The following is an 18,916-nucleotide window of genomic DNA, read 5'->3' on the forward strand; positions in this document are numbered from 1 at the left end:
CATCCCCAGTGCCATAGGGGTTCAGCTGAAATCAGTCTCGTGGGTGCTTACCGAGTGGAAGCTGTTTGTGGGACCACAGGGCTATAATATCTCTGATTTGGCCCATCCGAGCTCACACACAGGTCCTGGCAGTTACAGGCTAAAAGCCATTTCCAGCTCTCTAATTGTGATGGGCAACACCCTCATTACAGCTGCCTCTGTTCCTTGGTGGCTGGCAGCACCTTGTGGAGCTGTGATTTGATATTCCTGCATTTTTCTTGTGTGTGCTTTTGGAGCCCCAAAGCTCCTTGGCCACCCCTGGCTCCTTGCAGATTGCACGTCCTCCCTGTCTGTTCTGCACGACTAGCCCTCCTCTTGGCACTCATCACTCAGGGCGACTTGGGGAGCTGCTGGGCTCTGGCAAACTCATCTGAAATAGCCAATGAATGCAACCCGCACCGCAGGACTTGATTGAGCTTTTGATGTTCTGGAAATGAGGGCACAGCAAGGAAACAGCCCAGGTTAATAGTATTCAGCACTGGGTGAACGCCTTCCATGAGCTCAAATGGCTCAGAACAGTGATGGAAGGCACTCGCAGCCTCTTAAGAGCCAGGCCAGAGGCTCCCCTGTCTCCTAAGAGGTCAGATTACACTTGCCCGATCTTACACATAAGCTCTTACAGTTCTACAGAAGACCTTGGACTGTGCACTATTTCCCATATATCCCAGGGCGCTGCTATGTCCCAGATATCTCTGGTTAGTATTTGAGGAGCAATGGGACAGCACAGGAACAGAGAGCAATGAAGCATTGCATAAGTGTCCATATCCAACACGAGTACAGCAAAAACCTCTCTGAGTGCTGACAAACTGACCTGTGGAAAGCCTTAACCCTCCTCATTCCTTGTTCCTTTGGGGCGTGCAGTTGCTATGAGATGTCCTGCCTCCACGTCAGGTGAGACATGGCTCCCAGTGCCAGCTCGAGCTTCCCTCCACACCTCCTGCTAACCCAGGGAGCACACCAAGCAGCTCTAATTTTTGTATATAATTGCAGGTGCTTGTTACGTCCTGCAAACCCCACAGAGCTAGTGGCCCACCCTTCTCAGAAACTATCTTAACAAAAGCAGGGGGTGTCACACTCGGGCAAGCCCCCAGCCCTCTGCACCTCTATCAGCAAACTCTAGGCAAAGCCATCCCCTTGGGAATTGCATATTTTGGGTTTCGTAGGGCCTGGGAAACTCCTTTGCCCTTGCATTGCCCCATGTCCGTGTAAGTGGCTTTTAGTCACACTCACTAAAGCCAGTGGGAGTTGAAGGGTGGCAGTGACTCGCAGGATGAGGCACTGCAGTGAAGAAATTCTACTCCTGTGCACCTTCCACTGCCCTTTTCCACCCCCGGAGAGGCAGGGAAGAGCATGTTCCAGACAGCAGCTCTAGTTTGCATCTGAAAGCCTCATGAGCCAAGCCCCACGAAGCACTGCCCGGTGCTGCCTGCTGGGAGCATGGCTTGGGCAACTCACACCTCGCTTGCTGGGGCAGAACCATGGTTTTATGGCTTTTGAGTAGTGCCAGGGACTCTGCAAGCTGCTGAGAAGAGGCAGCTTCTTTCTGAGCCAGTCATTTCTGACTAATACGGTCCCTTTCAACTGCCCTTGAATTTTGCCACTGTAGAAATGAGAAAGACCCGGGGAGCTGACAGCAACTTCAGTTCAGAGGAAATTCAGACATTTGCAAACTACCTCCTTGCATCCTCTCCCTGCTGTGCCACAGAGGCCCATTTCTTACACTGCTCTTACCTTGACTTACCATAGCCCAGGTGCTTCTTTGTTTTCATTTAATGGAGCATAAAAACTGCAGAGCACCATTTTTTATCCCACCGAAAGCTGCTGACAGCTTCACTGACTTCTGCTTCAAACTGGAACTGCCGCATCCCGCCCAAAGCGATACGACGCTGCCACTCACAATTCAGCCCTGTCAGCTGAGTTGTCATCACCATGTTGCCTTTTGCTCAGCAGAATTAATTCCCACTTAAGCCTTGTGGCATTTATTTGTTTTCCTGTATTCTTTGCCCATGAATTCATACACTAGTGCGGCAAGGTCAGCCTGTGTCCTGAATGTGGACGTCACACGGGACCTTGTACCGGTACGGGAGTGGAGATGGTCCCCTGGCTCCACAGCCACTCTTGTAGGTCTGCCCCAACCTTCCTGCACTGCTTGAGTTTTCCAGCCTCATCCCACAGGGGAAACAGCTGATCCGACTATGTTCAGGCCATTCTTATATTTTTGGCTTACGCTGAACAAAGGAGCAAATCAGCAGACTTTGGCTGAGGTGACCTGCTTGGTGGTAGCTGCTGGCTGTTCTAGAAAGTGCCAAAATTTCTTGTTCTGCTCTGTGCAGGCGTCCCCTCTGCATGACCCTTCAGGGCCTCAGGTCATGCTGCACCCTGGGGTTCAGGCTTGAAAAGGATGAATCCGGCTGGGATCAGGAAGGAGGAAGGATTCCTGGTGATCAGCTCTGCATGTAGTGAAATGCTGCTGTTGTTAAAAAGCATAGCTTTTCACGGAAAGGTTCAACAGACGTGAAGCAAGCCCCAGTCTGTCATTCCACAGTGATAAACAGTCTTGTATGTCCCCTTTTAAGAGCAGGGTTGAATTCTTGACAGCTCAGGACCTTTTATAGGATGGGAAAGCTATTTGCTGCTGAGCTGTAACTGTGGTCTGGCTTCTCAGGGTTAAATACAGCCAGCTCCTGTCCTGGGTGTACCACCAAATGGAAGGACTCCCACACATCCCAGCTTAGATACTCAGTGATGAGAACATCTCCAGGTCTTGGGGCTGAGGATGATGTGTTTCACCACCTGGATTTACCTTCAGTAAATCTATCCTTACTCCACCTCCTCCTTCTTTCAAGCCTTTGTGTGCATCTTCAGACCTCAGAGGCGAAGCTGCTCTGTACCCAGATCAAGCTCAGCCTGGTGGCGAGGGTCTGGAGGTGGGGAGCAGGAGAGAAGCAGCTCACCCGTGCTCCCAAGAGAAAGGTCACTGCCGTTCCCAGGACACCTTCCCGCAGAGGGAACATCTGACGTGTCACCCACTCGGTCCGTTGGGAGCCCGGCAGGACGGCACCGTGTGCCTCGCTGCCGGCTGACGCTGGAGGCTCTGCCGCCAATGCTGACCCCCAGCCTGCATCCCCTCCACCTCCCACAGACACACAGATGGAACCCACTGGCCATTCTTTCTGGATGTGCATGAAGAGGAGAACACAAAACATTTTGGCAGCAAATCACAGCCCATCTGAGATTCCTTAAGCCCTATGGAATTTGTGGAGAACACTTTGCTCTGCGTTTCCATTTATCTGCCAAATAAAGCCCAAATCCCTTTCTCTACCTTTAATCACAGCATTTCAAAAGAATTTCCTGGTGGATACACACAACCACTTATTGGCTCTGTGTCTTCTTCTCAGTTGGAGTTAATTCTGAGAATAATGGAGGATCTTTATCTATTAATTAAAACTAATGACTTTATAAAATTGCAGATGTGTTAAACTTTGAAAGACTTGCATTGGAGACCAATAGGAACAGGCAATTTGCAAGCTTGAATAATAAAGGAAATTGCCTTGAAATGGATATATCCTGCTAGATTAAAGCCTCTCCAGCAACTAGAAATTGCAGAGAGACTTAATTGTGGCTCTTAGTCCTTAGATTGCCATGTTTACCACCCTATTTCAGAGGTGTGTCTGGGAATACTTCCCCTGTACCATGCAAAACTGGGAAAGGGCATTTTCCCCTTCAAGGTAAAATCAGATACAAGCCGTTGCAATGATTCCCATTTGTTTTCTTCCAAATTGTTTCCAGATTGAGCCTACTCATTTTGCAGACATAAGGGGTCCAGCTGGATGCTTCATGCTCATCACATCCCTACCAGCAATAAAAGCTCTGCTACCTTTAATGTCACAGCAGAGAACGGCGCTGAGCCCAGCACAGAAATAGGTGGTCGCCCAAAGAGCAGTCAGGAATGATTACGCATGTTCTCACCAGGACTTTGGGGGTGGGGTGGGTACCTGGTCCCAAGAACATGTTTGGGGAAGTGTACCAAATCCCTGAACAATTTGCCAGACCCTTTTCAGATGGGTGACATAGGCAAGAACCAGAGCTGCCACCGGCCCTCTGGGTGTGAAAGGGAGCCATTGCTGGCACCTCCCATCAGGGGGACAGCAGCTCTGCAGCGATGCTCTTCCTCCACAGGGCAAATTAGTGGATGCCTACATGGTTGGGGTTTTGGAAGAACAGCAGAGCTGCACTGGGCAGAACTCTCATTGCTGGCTGGCTTATATGGTGTTGAAAGGCCACCCCACTTCCAAGGACAACCATACATCCCACCACCTCCTCACAAGTCTCCTCTCTGCCCTGCCTGCCTGTGGCTGAACGGGGTGACTCTGAGCTGCTGCACTTGCAGGCCATTCCTAAGGACACATGCAAGACCGACTTGGGCAGAGCAAGGAGAAAAACAAACCTGGTATCCTTTGATGGCAAGAAAGGATCGCAAAGTGTTGATTGTTCCCTCATTGCAGCTGCTGCGGGTGTCCCCAAACAATCCACAGCAGCGCAGGGAATCACAGCAGAAATGCAGAGAAAGAAAGGCCTCTGCAAAGGGGGGAAAAAAGGCGCATGAATGTATAGGAATTTCTTTGTGGATTTTCCAGTGCACATAGACTAAGGAGTGCAAATTGCCTAGTATCTACTTTACTCAAAGATACAGACCAAATCCCATCTGCAGGCTGCACTCACCCAGATGTTTCCTGGAGCTGTATGCTGGCCAGCCTGCTGCCTGCCTTCACCAGATGTGCAGCCCCCTCCTGTGCTGCCACATGTTTTACCTGCAGAGCATGTTTCCTCAGCTGGGGTTGGATTTTCCTAATTACCAGCCTGCTCTGTGTTCCAGCCTTTCAGAAATTATTTATTCCTGCCAGCTGCTACATCCGATGGTTGTAGGAGGCGTTTATGTGGGAATAAAAATGGCAGGCTGGCAAATCCCCGGGGACAAAGGTTCCTCTCACGGACCTTTCGCACTGAAACAGGGGAAGATGAAGAAGGTTGCGATGAGAACCAGCCCTCCAGGTGGTGAACTGAAAGTTAGCTGGGCTTCTTTTTCTTTGCAGTGGCTGTTAAGCGTGAATTTAGCCCAATGTCAAGTGCAGATTTCATGGTCTCAGCTGTTACTCACCCTGGGCTGAGGGGCTGTGGTGGAGAGAGCCCAAAAGCCCAGCAGCACCTGGGGAAGGGGTACGGGCTCACTGCTGCGGCTCCAGCCCTACTTACTCTGGAGGCAGAGCTGTGTGGGGAAGCAGTTCAAGCAAAGGAAGGATTTCTAAGATTTTAATGTCTTTAATGAAAGTTGAGCAATTTTTATTGTGCTAGGAGACTTCTTGCAACGGGGGGCATGGAAGTGCTTTAGGGTCTGTTTCCTTTAGCCTAGCTGCCTTTCTGCATAAAAATCAAATTATCATAATGTGGATTCTGGGCTAAATTCCTGACATCAAGCCAAAGAAGAAACAATGGAGTCCACATGTTGCTTTGCTATGTGAACAGAAGCATGTCTTGCTTTTGGAAATGCAAAGATGAGTGAAGCAGGCTGCAGCAGAAATCCATCCCCACAGACCCACCCCGTCTCACCCCGCGAGGGCTGTGAGGCAGCCAGCAGAACCCTGCGCAGGGCACCCACCAGTAGCCTGGGCCCTGCCCTCCATGTCCTGCCCTGCTAACCCTCCTTGGGTGGGCTGCAAACAGGAGAGATGGCCCTGGCTGGTTTCCAGTCCATATAGCATGCGCACAAATGCCTGTACATTAGGCGGCATTTCATCCACAAGGAGTTATGCACTGTGCTTGCTGAAACCACCAGTGAAGGAGAATGACACGTTGTCCATTAAGAATTTGGCAGCTGAACTGCTCCTAGGGTATCGAAGTCATTTGGATGTCTTGCTCACCAACTCTTCTTCTTTTGCTTCTCCAAACCCACTGTATTTGTGGATCTCTTGACAGCCGTGCAGTTTCTCTTCTTTTTTCTTGCCATGGGTAACACCCGTTGCTCTTTTGTTACCTTCTCCCTGCCACTTATTTATCGCTCTCCCTCATTAAGAGAGAAGCATTTACATGGATTAGTCAAGGAAGCATCTCTGGGTGAGATGCTTTCTTAACACCAAAAAACACAAGCTGCAGTAAATATTGACACTCATTGCTGCAAACTCATGAAGCCTCCAGCAGCATGGGAGACCGGTGCTGCTGAGGCTGATGATTGCAGGGGCAATAACCTGAACTACCGGTAGCTCAGGTTCGCGTATGGGAGGACATGCAGTGTTTACAGCTCCTGGCTTCTGTGTAATTTCTCAGAGCTGTCCGAAACATACCCATGGACCTCTCTTGAGTTGCCAAGTGACTGCGGGTGCAGAGCTGCGCAGCAGCTGCTGGACGCCGTGAAGAGCTGGCTGGCAACATGGTGCTGGCTTTCCTCCTTGTTTCCAGCTGCTACTTCAATTAAAAATAGCTAAAAATACACAAATGCTCTCCTGGTACTATTTTCCGTGTAAGCAAGAGGGGAGGGATGCTACGCAGGCATGAATGAGAGGTGTACTAGCTTATCCTCATTTGGGGAGCAAGGGGTGGCAAGTCTGGATAAAGGGAGTTTCTTCTTGGATGCAGCCCCTGCAATGATGAGTTCAGAAAAGTGTTTGAGGAACAGACAGACCTTTTCTGCACAGTCAGCTGGGGAAGTGTCAGGCATCCAGGCAGATAAACAGAAGAGCATGGGAGATCCCAGCCAGACCCTGCCTCCAAAACTGCCAGTGACACTAATACGGTACAGGAGCTTGGCTAGTGTGGTGGAGCAATCCCGAACTCCTCAGATCTGCATGTTCCTCCCTCCTGACAGCTTTACAACACACAAACTCACTTATATAAATCTCCTAAGAAAGTCAGCTGGTGTTTGCTAGGTCATCTCCATCTCCTCACTCTCACTCATGGTTATAGGAGTGTGAGTTAATAGCAATGAGGATCAAGTCTGGGGTTGGGAGCCAGCTCAGACAAAAGCATCAGGGTCTTTGCAAGCGTATCAAACCAGGTGTCAGAGTGGTGTACAGGTCACCAAAAGAAACATTCAGGCACCTCCCACTCTTCTGCAGGGAGGCACCTTTCTCTTCTCCTTTGAGAAAGCTGTATTTGTTGGGGAGGTGTATTCCAGACTTGCCAAGCAGAGTTGTCCTACTGCTTCTGAATCAAGGGCTTTTGCACTGCCTGCCTTGCAGCTACCTGGCAGTCATGGGCAAGGAAAGGTTTATAGTGAAGACCCAGCTAAAGGGTCCCCCAAGATTTGTGGCAGGCTACCTACACCATCAGCCCTTCTATGAAACCCATGTTCTCCACTTAGTAAACCCAGGCCAAACTCCCCGGTTGGTACAAACATATTTTGGTGATTTAGGTGTTGACTTTGTGTGCAATTTGGTGTGTGATTTGCTGTGTGGATAGAATAGATGTTCAAAGCACTTTCTCCTTCAAAGAGCAAAAATTTTTTAAAAAGCCATAGACATTGGGTGGAAATAGAAGGTACAAGAATTCCTGCCTAGGCAACTTCGCAGAAGACCAGCAGCTAAAATAGAAATGCAGAAGTCTTGCTCTTTGAACGTGGAAGTTGTGTATGAAAGTTACTGGTCCTACAGGTTGTATCTGAGAAAACCCCATGCAGGTGGTGAATATTCTGGTACCTGCCAGCCTCAGCCTTCCAACATGTAGGCAGATGACAGACTGTCAGCCCTCTCAGAGCCCCCCCCAGTCCGCCTGCTGGTCATGCACCATTGCAGTCCGGTGACATTGGGCTGGTGCAGCAAGTTGGGAAGCTTGTGTCCCAGCCTGGAGGAGGGGAGACAGCCCCTTCAAGAATGGTTAGGGAACAGAAAGATATCAAATGCACCCCCCAAAATAGCAGCTATTCCACAGCATAGAGCATGGAGGTACTATCTGGATAAAAGTAGAAGGGAACAGCAGCATATGGTGAATTGCCTGATGCCAAGTGGAATTTTTCCAGCCGTGTTCGAGGAACTCAGGTCCAACTGCTGCTTTGAAGGCCTCAGCTCAGAGCCTATATATAACCATGCTGAATTTTCTGGCAGCCAGGGTGGGGTGGACGGTACCCAGCACCTCCCTGGCACATCACCCCTCTCCCAGAAGAGAGTCTTCAAAGGGCTGAAAGTGCATTCTGGTGCAAAGGCAAGAGACAGTAAGAGAAAAGGAAGGAAGGTGCAGTTTGGTGCACGTCAAATGTGCTTTCCTTCTTTTACAGTGGATGTCGCCCATTGGCACCAAGAGAGTGCATGGGAGCTAGGGGTGCCTCCAAGCAGCTCTCCCAGACATCCTCGTGCTATTGCTTGGACAGCCTGAAGTGTATTTTCTTTTCTTTTGCCTTAAGAGCCCTTCCACAACACCAGGCATGTCCAGAGAGAGAGCACAGCCCTGGCTGCTCACCTCCAGGTCTGGCTGCAAGAGGACCGGCTCATCTGGTGAGCATCCTTGTGCAAGCACTGCTGGTCCTGAGTATCACAGCCCAATCTCAGCCCTACACAAAAACTTCTGCATTTCCCCCTGGCCTGACATCAAGCTTTAAGATGTATAGACAGCCACAAATTGGGATGCAAAGGCCTGGCTGTGTAATCACTCAGGCTTTGAGCTCCATCTCCTCTCCTGTTGGCTCAGCTCCATCCGGGTACCAGAGCAAAGTGCTTGTGTCTGAGGAGCAAACCCTGTGCTGCAGCAGATACACTGGGGCTGGGGCTGCCGGCCTTGTTCCACAAACCTCTGAGTGCAAAACCATCTTTCATGGGGCAGTATCATCATTTCCAGTTCTGGATAAATAGTCCTTTGGATTTCTTAGCGCTAATTTCTGAGCCTCTTAACACAGTGGTTATGTGAGACCAGGGAGGATGGGGAGGAAGATTTAACTCCAGAGTTTACAACATATTGAGAGCCAGTTCACTTCTCCCAGCTTTGAAGTTTTATCTTGTCTTTACTTTAAAGGAGGTCTGTGCTGTTTTCCTTTGAGGACTTTGTAATTATTCAGTCTCCTGGGAGCTCCGGCATTTATCACATTAGTAACAGCTTCAGCACTGAGGCATTTTCCTGAAGCTAAATGCTACTTGTCTGTAACAGGACACTCGGCTTTGACAGGGGTCAGATTTGACGTCAATGGCACACGTTGACTTCTATCCTGGGTGATATCGATGCACAAGCACCCTTCTGCCCTCGCTTTCCCCCTTGTCCTCCGATCCCCAGGAGGGAGGAGAAGGAGAGCCCTCCATTCAGGACCATGTGCCAGCTGCTGATCATGATCATGGTCAGTCTCCTCAGAGACATCCAATCCACCAGCTGGTGACTATGCCCAAGTTCACATCCCCTCCCCACATTGTACCAGTAGCAGCAGTGCCCCTGGATCTGTCTCCACGGGGCTGTAGGTACCAATGAAAGTGTTCCAAGTGGCTCAGCTTCTGCCACTCTGACCAAAGCCACACAGGGCTTGGAGGCTCTTCCTCCCCTACAACAAGCCCAAACAGACTCTGTCCCTCTGGGTCCACCTCAAATGTGTGGCAGCAGCCACAGACCTGGAACCACAAAGCTGCTGATCCCAACCAAAATGGGAGAGCGCACAGCTGGGGTGCAGTTGCCCCCCATAAGAGACAGCAAGGCCTGCCTGCATCATGTCAGCCTTGGTTTGGCGTGTTCCTCACATAAACATGTGCGTGCGGGTGCGTGCAAGCTCAGCACAGCACCGCTCCCACCAGCAAGTGTGACGCCATCCAGCGGGGCCCGCAAAGCTCATTCCTCCCAGGGGCTGGGATGGGAGACCAGCTGTTGATGTTGGTGTTTGGAGTTGGAAGGACACTTGGGAAGTGCTTGGGAACTGTCAGCTGGAGGAGAGCGGAGAAGCCAAACTGACAAGCTGCTGGACTGTGGGAGGCCGTGGTGTCTCAGGTTGGACACACGCCTGGTGAGCTGCTGAGCTCCTGGCTCGCAGAGGTGCTGGTGCTATGGCCAGTGCCTGGGAGCTCTGGTCCTGCAGTGCACAAGGGGCAGAGACCAAAAAAGCACCCCAGAAGCATCAGCTGAAATGAAGATAACCCTGGGAGCTTTCGCTTATTTTCTTTTAGGCATCTCCAAAACACCCACAGATTGTTCCCCTCTGGCCAGCTCTCACTGTATAGGACTTCTAGGGGATTTTTAGGAGATTTTTATTTTCCATCATTCTCTGCAGCCAAGTGGGGAAAAGTGGTTAAAAGCCTGATTTGGGATAAGGGCTGGAGCCAAAGTGGGGTGTAGGCAGCGTGCTGGGATGCCCCTGCTTCCCACGGGGCGTGAGGGTGCCCCTAGGCAGCCCTGCAGGCAGGCATGGCTGCAGCCCAGCCCCGGCACCAAGCCCAGCCAGCCCAGAGAGCCCCACGCTGCTGAACGGGCATCTCAAGGGAAAAGAAACTGAGATGGCAACTGGTAGACAGGGCCACAGACACACTCCCTGGCTGTGTTTTACTCCTTTTTTAGGAGGACAGCTGCCAATCTGGGTTCCAGCACTGAGAAAAACACTGACCACGTGCAGAAATTGGCTGCATTGTTCTGCACAGGGCTCCTGGCCTTTATACCCAAAGCTTGCTCCTATCTCTGGGTCTCCAGAGTCCACGAGGCACTGGAGTTCCCAGGAAGCATTTCCCTTCACCTTGTGTCAGTGGAGCATAAAGCCAAACAACCCCCACATGGATGTAACCCACACAATCCCGATGCAGCAAACTCCAACGTGGCACAAATCAAAGCATCAGAGCTCATGGCAGCACTTGCATGGTCTTGCACCCCTTTTACCCTGAAGCCAGAGAAATAGGTGCTGCTCTGCACAAAAGCAGGGTCGCAGCCTCCTGTCCTTCAGGTGATACCACCTCATGTGATAGTAAAGGGACAGAAGTGACCTAGCACGTCCTCTTCTTCTGCCAGCGCTGCCCGGATGGACTTGCTGCAGAGCTGATGAGAGCGGAGGCAAAGGGGAGCTCGTATCGCATGGAAAAAGGCTGAATGTTAAAAACTGCAGAAGGAGAAATAGCACCAAAAAAGGTGCCACAGACTTTATCTATTAAAGAAAAGTGTATTGTGAGCTCTCCGGATCCAGGCTGTCTGTAGGTTAGAGGCTTTGCAGAGAGTAGCAGCTCTGCCAGTAAACAAGACTGACTTACCTAAGTGTATTGCTTGACACTGGCATGGAGAGGAAGAGGTTAACCCACATGGAGGGTTTGTTCTCTGAACCTTGTAGGATGCCACATACCCTCACTTGTTCCAGTTTCAATTTATGCCTTTGCTAAGGGTGGGTGGATTGCACAAGCATGCAGTGAAGATGAGAACCATTTTCACACTAATAGCAGCAAATTGGAGATTACAGCTGGAATCAGAGGAAGGGGACAAAAAGAGATCTGCAAGGAATAAAGAACATCATAAAAAATAGAGCTGGAAGAGACTGTGGGAGGCCAGCTGGGCTTTTCCCCTGCTCCAAAGCAGGTCCAGTTTTTCCTGAAAAAGTCCCAAGGGATGCTTGCTGCCCAGGCTCCCCAGCCACCCCTCCCAGCTCGTCACAGCCTCCCCCCAGGGCACCAACATCCGAACTAAGCCACCTCCATGTGAGCACAGAAGCACAATTAAAAATGCTGAATTTGAGGTTGGCCCAGGATTGCTCCTCTAAGAGGGAGGCACAGAGGGGATAAAGGCATGAGGATGGCAAAGGGCCTCACCTGAAGCTCCTGGTGCACTTTGCTGCCTCACTTAAAGGGGGAAAAGGGGTTTGCAGGGTGTCTTGCTCTTTTATGTTCATTAGCCTTCATTTTGCTTCTCTCTGAGAAGAGCTGAGAATGATCTCGTCAGTCAGAGAATTTGGGACCTGCCAGCCCTGGGACAAAAATATTAATAACTTGTAACATTTCCTTTATTAGTACTGAACATTTTAGTGCTTCCAGTGCATCTCTGATATTCTCATTCCCTCACGTAGAAAAACTTGCCCCATGGTGCTTTTACAAGATCACAACTTATGAAGACAATGAAGTTATTTTGCTTCTCGTGATCTGTTTTCAACCCCCCCGATTGGCAATACTATTGTAATTGCACCTACAGTTACAAATGGTCTTCTCCTTTCCTAGAAACATTTGTCCACCTTGCACAAGAGCATGAAAGCTGGCACAGTTTGGTGATTTTCTGCAGAGAACACGGAGCTGAAACACATTGATAGGAGTGCTGTGTGTTGGGAAACATACAGTCCCTGCAGAAGCTCACTCTAATCCTGGGGCTAACCGCTTAGCAGTGCTATAAATGAAGCCAAATTTGTTATTGTTTCTAATTAAGAAAAACAATTCACATAGCAAACAATTTAAAGTGGTAATAATTGCATAATCAGGTCTACAATTATATATTCTAAAGAGAAATGCATAGGGTATTACTGGAAAAAAATAGCAGCACATGCTTGGGGAGCTAAAGCAAGGAAAAACACAGAGCCCCCGAAATAGCGTCTATGAACCAGGTTATATTTTTAGCCTCCTGTGAGTCAGAGGGGGGGACAGGAGCCAGGGACACGCAGGATCTGCACTTGAGCAGGTCTGTGCTGCAGACCCTCCCTCAGCACAGCACAGGAAGAGCCCTTGCACGGCCGCAGATGTTGTCCATGCCACGGGTGCTGAGCCAGCAAAAGCTCTCTCCTGTCAGTATATCTCTGTTTACTGACTGGCTTTACGGGCACAGCAGGCCAAGCTGGCTGGGGCAGCAGGATGGGACAGAGGACACCTGGTCTAAGACAGTGAAGAAAGGCAAGAAATAAGATCCAGTGATTTTTTACCCCCTCTTGATTTGGAAACACCATGTGATTCTTAATGGTCTATATAATCACAAAGTGTTTCACTCAGAACATGAAACCTCTTAGAAAAGAAGCAACAATCTTGTCTAAGGTTTCCAGAATCCCTGTGGTGCAGTTTTAAATAAGATGTGTGCGGGGACCTGGGAGCCTGGCAGGTAACTGCTGGGTCTGGATGCCAAAGTGCAGAGACCTTGATTGCCTTAGGGCAGGCAGGCAGTGCCCGCGGGTTTGCTGTGTGAGCAACCCTGTAAAAATCAAGGAGCAGCAGTGTTGCCCTGAAAGCCAGACAGCATCAACACCAATATAGAGAAAGATCTTTAAAACTCCATCAGTTCTAACCAAAAGGTAGGACCTGCCCACACAAGTCTCCTGGGTGCCACAGATAAAAACATATCTATTGATCACCAGAGGCACAAAGAAATACGGGGACCATTCTTGTTATCATTCTGCTTTAAAGGCAGTGAAAAGGCATTGCAGATCTGTAGCACTGTGGAGCTGAGGCTAAGCGATATAAAATGCATCCATGAAATCGAACAACACTGCAAAAGAGGAACAGAGGTAGAAACTCAGCTGTGCTGTTGGCAAACAGCATGGGAAATAAGTTTCAGTACATTGGGCATCACTGGCCACGTAAACCCACACCTTTACAGTTGTGCCTGGTTTCTGGGATGGCTTGTTTGCTTCCGAAGCATGTCAGCTCTGCCTCTTTGGCGCTGCCAGCTCCGTAGCCGCTCTCACACTGCCCTCTGTACGCGGCACGGGTGGAGGGACCCTGTATATGCTCGCTCCTGGCTTCCAGAGACTGCTGAAGGCAGCTTGTCCATAGAATATATACGGCCCTAAACAGATAGGTTTTCCCAAGCAATTCACTTTGTGCAACGAACTGAGGATCAGACCTTTTAGTTTCAATCTGTTTGATGAATTCAGAGAGGGGAACCTGCTCAGTGACGCACAGTGAGTTACAAAGCCTGCATTCTAACAGACACCTTAAGGTGTTCTCAAGGTCCAAAATGTGTCTTAGCACATCTGTTCTGTAAAAGTCTTTTGCTTACTTAGAATTTTAGTCTACAGCTTGATTTCTGGAGCTTTGGAAACACTGAACCAGAGCTGGACCACAGAACTGGGTGTACAGTGTGTCCCAGACTCCAAGCCTGACCTTGAACATCCCCTGGTCATGTTTGCTCTAAACACAGTCCTAAAAGTCAAACTCAGGTAAATCTTGACCAAAATTACCCATATTCTCCCAAGTCCTCAATCACTTCCAGAGGGTTTCCAGAGCTCTGCCAGCATCCACAACCTGCCTGTTGTAGCTTTGCATCCTCTGACAACATTTTGTTCTTATTCACCTACTTGGGGTGAAGCATTTCCAGCCCAGGGATAGATGTGTCAGGTTGCTGGTGATTAATGGAGTTCCACTCCCATTAAGCTGGCATGTTAATCTGCCAAGGGTCACCAGGGAGAGCAGAGATTCGCTGCCTTCATAAGCTAAGTGCCTGCTAGCACGTGTCCTGCTCCCCGAGGTGTGCACACAGGCAATTGCCTCCAAGAAAGCCTCCAGCGTGCAGCAAGCCAGATGGCTCTGATAAGAAGTGGAGAGATGGATAAGCATGGCATAGTTGGTCAAAGGAGGGGTCTCCTGGAGCGGGACTGCTGTCGGCCTGAAGGACAGGCAGGGAAAGGGGCTGTCAGCAAAGACCGAGGTGCAGAAAGCCAGCAGCACCTCGGCTTGCCCTGCCTTTGTGTCACTGGGGCTGAGACTCCCTGCACGGGGCACCACGGAGCACGCCTGGGAGACCAGCCTTGCTGGAGGACTGGAATTGCTGATGGCTAGTGAGACACAAGCTCCTACCAGCAACTCCACTGCTGGAGACTGTCCTATATCTCAAGCCCATGCCAGTCCTCCACGACCTCAGAAAAGTTGTGCTGATGGTGCAACCTCTGCCTCAGAAAGGATATTGATAGATTTGCTTTCTGCTGCTCAGACATAATTTTTCACAATATTTTTAGGATTTTCATTCTCTTTGGCACCTGTGTCCCTCTGTTAAGTTTGGTGGAATTTAACCAACAAGTTCAAATTTACTAGGGGGGTGAGGAGAGACAGCGAAAAACCACATAAGCCTTGTTCCCTTGAAACACCAGACAAAAAAGCCCTTTCTGTGTTGTTTATTGCCTGGTCTGTAATTACTGGCTATATTTATTACAGCTGCATTCAGCTGACGATGAGGAATAGCCTGAGGCCAGGCTGAGTGTCACTCTGGCCTCTCACGGCTGGGTCCTGAACCTCTCCTGGGTACCCAGAAAGGTGATGCCAGGCCCTTTCCAGGCACTCGCCTGACTGGTGAGATGTACCTGGCCATACACTCTGTCCTCTTAGCGATAAAATAAAAAGTATGAGTGTCTCCACGTGCGTCCTTCCTGGAAAGGAGCGATCCCCTCTCAGAGGAGGGCATTCAGACCAAAGCAGGACAGACGCCAGCACAAATCCTGGCAACAAGACAAGGAGTCCTTCCTGTGATGGATGGAAAAGCAGGAAGGTCAACGTGGAACGAAAGAGCTTTCCAGTCCCCAGTCCTGGTGGCAAACATCCAGCCCTGGTACACTGGGTGGTTTGTTTAATGCCCAGCATGGACAGCAGGAGAGTGAATAGCCACACAGTCATCAGGAGCCTGGTTCCCCAGCTGCTTGCCATGGGTATTTGGGGTACAAGAGTGAGAAACCCTGCCTGCCTGTCGCCTGGCAAGACCTGGCCCCGCAGGAGGCAGGTTTTGTTGAGATAGTTGGATAATCACTGTGGCACAAGAGGCTCTGCCCCAGCATCCATCACAGAGATAGTGTCTGGGGTACCCTTCCCTAATGAAAGGCCCTTGCTTAGACCCAGGGACCAGCTCTGGGTTGCTTGCAAGTTGAATCCCTCTCTCGTTTCACATTCAGGTGCTGTAATGAATTAATAATGGCAGTAAATTAAATGCCACGCTATTCTCCGTGGGCCCAGCCTGGCTTGTCCTCACCCTGCTGCTTACATTGACTGCAGCATCTGGCACACAGCTCAAAACCCTGAAAGATAAAATACAGCCACAGTCAGGGTCTGTCTGTCCCGTGCCCAGAGCTTGGTTAATGTGCTTGGCCCCAACACCAACTTTCCAAGCTCCTGCGCCTGCCATGCTCTTGGCTTCTTGTCCAATCCAAGGACACCAAGTGGTCACCAAAAAGTAAGGAGATGGCAAACAGCCAGGTGCTGCAGCACCCTTACACCCTGTGTCATCTCCCCCTGAATTACAGACTATCCTTGTCCGTGTTTTCTGATAGGAAGGTTTCTGTCCCAGCTCTGCCATGCTGCCCTTCCCCTCTGCAGCACCTGACGAGGGCAGCTATCTCAGCAGCACTTGCTAACAAGATTTATTTACCCCAGAGATACTTGTGTTGAAAGCACTTCACAAGCATTTCTCTGTTACTCTTGATGGACCTAATGAACAAAAAAAAGGGCAACAAACAACTTGCCAAAGGTCCATACTTGGCTATCAGAATTGCACCAAGAAATCAGGCTTTCCTTAAGAATCTGTGTTTATTTTGATACCTTCGCTCACTGCTGTCAGTGTCAGAAAGACAGGAGAATACAGTAGTTGACTGCACAGTTCTTTAAACACTTCAGCCCTGCCTGTATCTTGGTTGTTCCAGCTGGTGCATGGCTGGACCTAACTCCAGCCCCAGGACGGAGGGAATCCATCGCTTGCAGGCAATGCACTCCAGCGCAGCTGGCCCGGGCGCAGGCTGGGGTGCTGCCTTTGCCTTTTCTGCTTTGGAGAAAAAAATGCTGCTCACCTGTGTTTGCCTGCACACCACTTTTTTTACTACCCAAGAGCAAAACGCCTGTCCTGCTGCTCTGGCCTGCCTACCTGCACAGGCTGCACCTGGGGAAGTGACTCAGGAGCCAAAGCTGCAAAACTGGTGATTTCTTTGCCCTGCTGACATCCCTCAAGCCACCGTCCTGCTGCCTCCTCCACTGGGCTGAACAGTTTTGGCAGTACCTGGCTGAAAAGGGGGGGTGTTGGGTGTAGAGGGGTTTACAGGGCAATGCTGAAGAACGTGTGGAGCAGAGGATGTGCACCACGTGAGCTCTGACGCGATGTTTCAGAAACAGCAGCCGCAGGTTGCCTTTCGTGCAGCACCACGGGAGGTTTCCACCCGTGCCGCATGGTCTGCAGAACAGACCCCTTGCCAGGGCCTCCCTCAGCTCTGAGCCCAGCATCCCACCCAAAGCCACTGAAAGGGGTTGGACAGTGAAACGGAGCATCCCAGGTCCAGGCAAATCCTCTGTCCCTCTGCTGCAGCGCTCACCCATGGTAGGGAGGTAGCAGTGATCGGCAGGAGGCAGCCACGTCCGCAGCGCTAATGCAATGGCTCCGCAAATGCAGATTTGTGTCTCCAGTCCTCCATCTGCCTAACGCTGCACAGCCAGCAAAGCCCCAGGAGGGTGAGCAGGGCCAGTCTGCCCTGTGACACCACTGGCTAAACCCAGACCTGGGGAGACATCTCATTGGGGTGGCCATGAAGAGGCAGGCATGATCTATAAGGCTCCACATCCCAAGGCTGAGTCTGGGGTAAGAGTAAATAGGAGAATCAGCTTTTAATTTGTAGTTGGAGAAAAAGATTATCTGCCGTTGGTTAGAGAATGAACAAAAAACCCCTGCGGTGTTAATTTCTACAGTCACCCTCCTCTCCTCCTGGTGAGCTGCAATGATAGGAGCTTAATGATCCTTTTTCAAACCATAGGAGTTTATTTTACACAGTCCGTGTAGCCTCCAGAGCAGAGGAATACACACCGTGGAGCCTCAAAGGGACTTTGAGACTAACTGGGTAGGAGCAGCCCTTCCGATCTGTTGTTTCAAAAGCTTTAAAAGAGACAGCTCTTGATAATGCTCTACCTCCTCAGCCAAATTCCACTCCAAACCGTCTGCACGCACAGAGACTTTAAATGAGCAGTCCTGCAACCGCAAGTCATGTACGGTGAGAAACAGCTGGTCGATGAGCAATCTTCCTCCTCCCCGTGTCCCGCAGGAAGTGTGTGCAGGACAGAACATTCATTTATTGGCATGGCCATGCTGTTTTCCTTTAATTTCATCCCACTTTTGTAAACAGCCCCGTTTTGGGGTTGCTGAGGGCTGAGGATGTCGTACGGCCTCCAGGTTCCCCCAACATGCCATCACACTTCATCAAAAAATGAGCAGAAGGGTAAGGAGCCAGCCTGCTCATTCCCTCGGTGTCACTGGGGTGAGAGGTCTCTCGTTTTCACAGGAGCCAGCCTCTGCACTGAATGAAAATTAAATATCAGGCTCTTGGGATCATTTATTTTGTAGCTTTGGCAGTCGCCAGTGAAGTCTCCTGCTCCCGCTTTCTGCAGGGCAGGTCGTGTTCAGAGGCACATGAAGGGCTGCGGAGGTGCGATGCTTTGATCCCTCGCTCTCTGTTTGAGGTGTGTTTAAGGCACCGTAAGAGTCTCCGTGGAGATGACATTCTCCCCCTTACTGCCCCTGCATTGAGAATATAGCTGGGCTCCAAAATGAAATAAAGGTAGAGAAATAAAACCTAATTTTATAAAAGTAGATGCAGATAGGAAAATACTAAGCTGTGCTATGCTGTGGTTAGATTCAGGCACTGCACGTCAAGACTGTCTTAAGTTAGGCTTAGCTCTACTATTAATTTGACACTAATATGCAGGCTTGGGCAGGTTTCTTGACTGCTCTCTATCCATTTTCCTGCCAGTAACAGCAGCACAACGGCATGGAGCACTAAGGAGTTGTTTGTTAATATTTGTAGGCCATTTTGAGATCCATTTTTAATTCTTGTTTATGGACCCAGAAGAGCTGCAGCAGTGATTTCAGAGCACACTGCGGATTTGAGGTGCCTGCTAAGAAATGGATTTGTCCTCTGTTCCTTTGCTCTGCTCCCTCGGCCAGCTCCTCTGTGCCAAGGAGAGCAGCAATGGAACAAAGGATGGAGGGTTTTATTCCTGGTGCATTTCCCAATTCATAGGGA

This window comes from Egretta garzetta, unplaced genomic scaffold (genome assembly GCF_000687185.1).
Source record: "Egretta garzetta isolate BGI_Z169 unplaced genomic scaffold, ASM68718v1 scaffold209, whole genome shotgun sequence".
NCBI classification, from domain to species: Eukaryota; Metazoa; Chordata; class Aves; order Pelecaniformes; family Ardeidae; genus Egretta; species Egretta garzetta.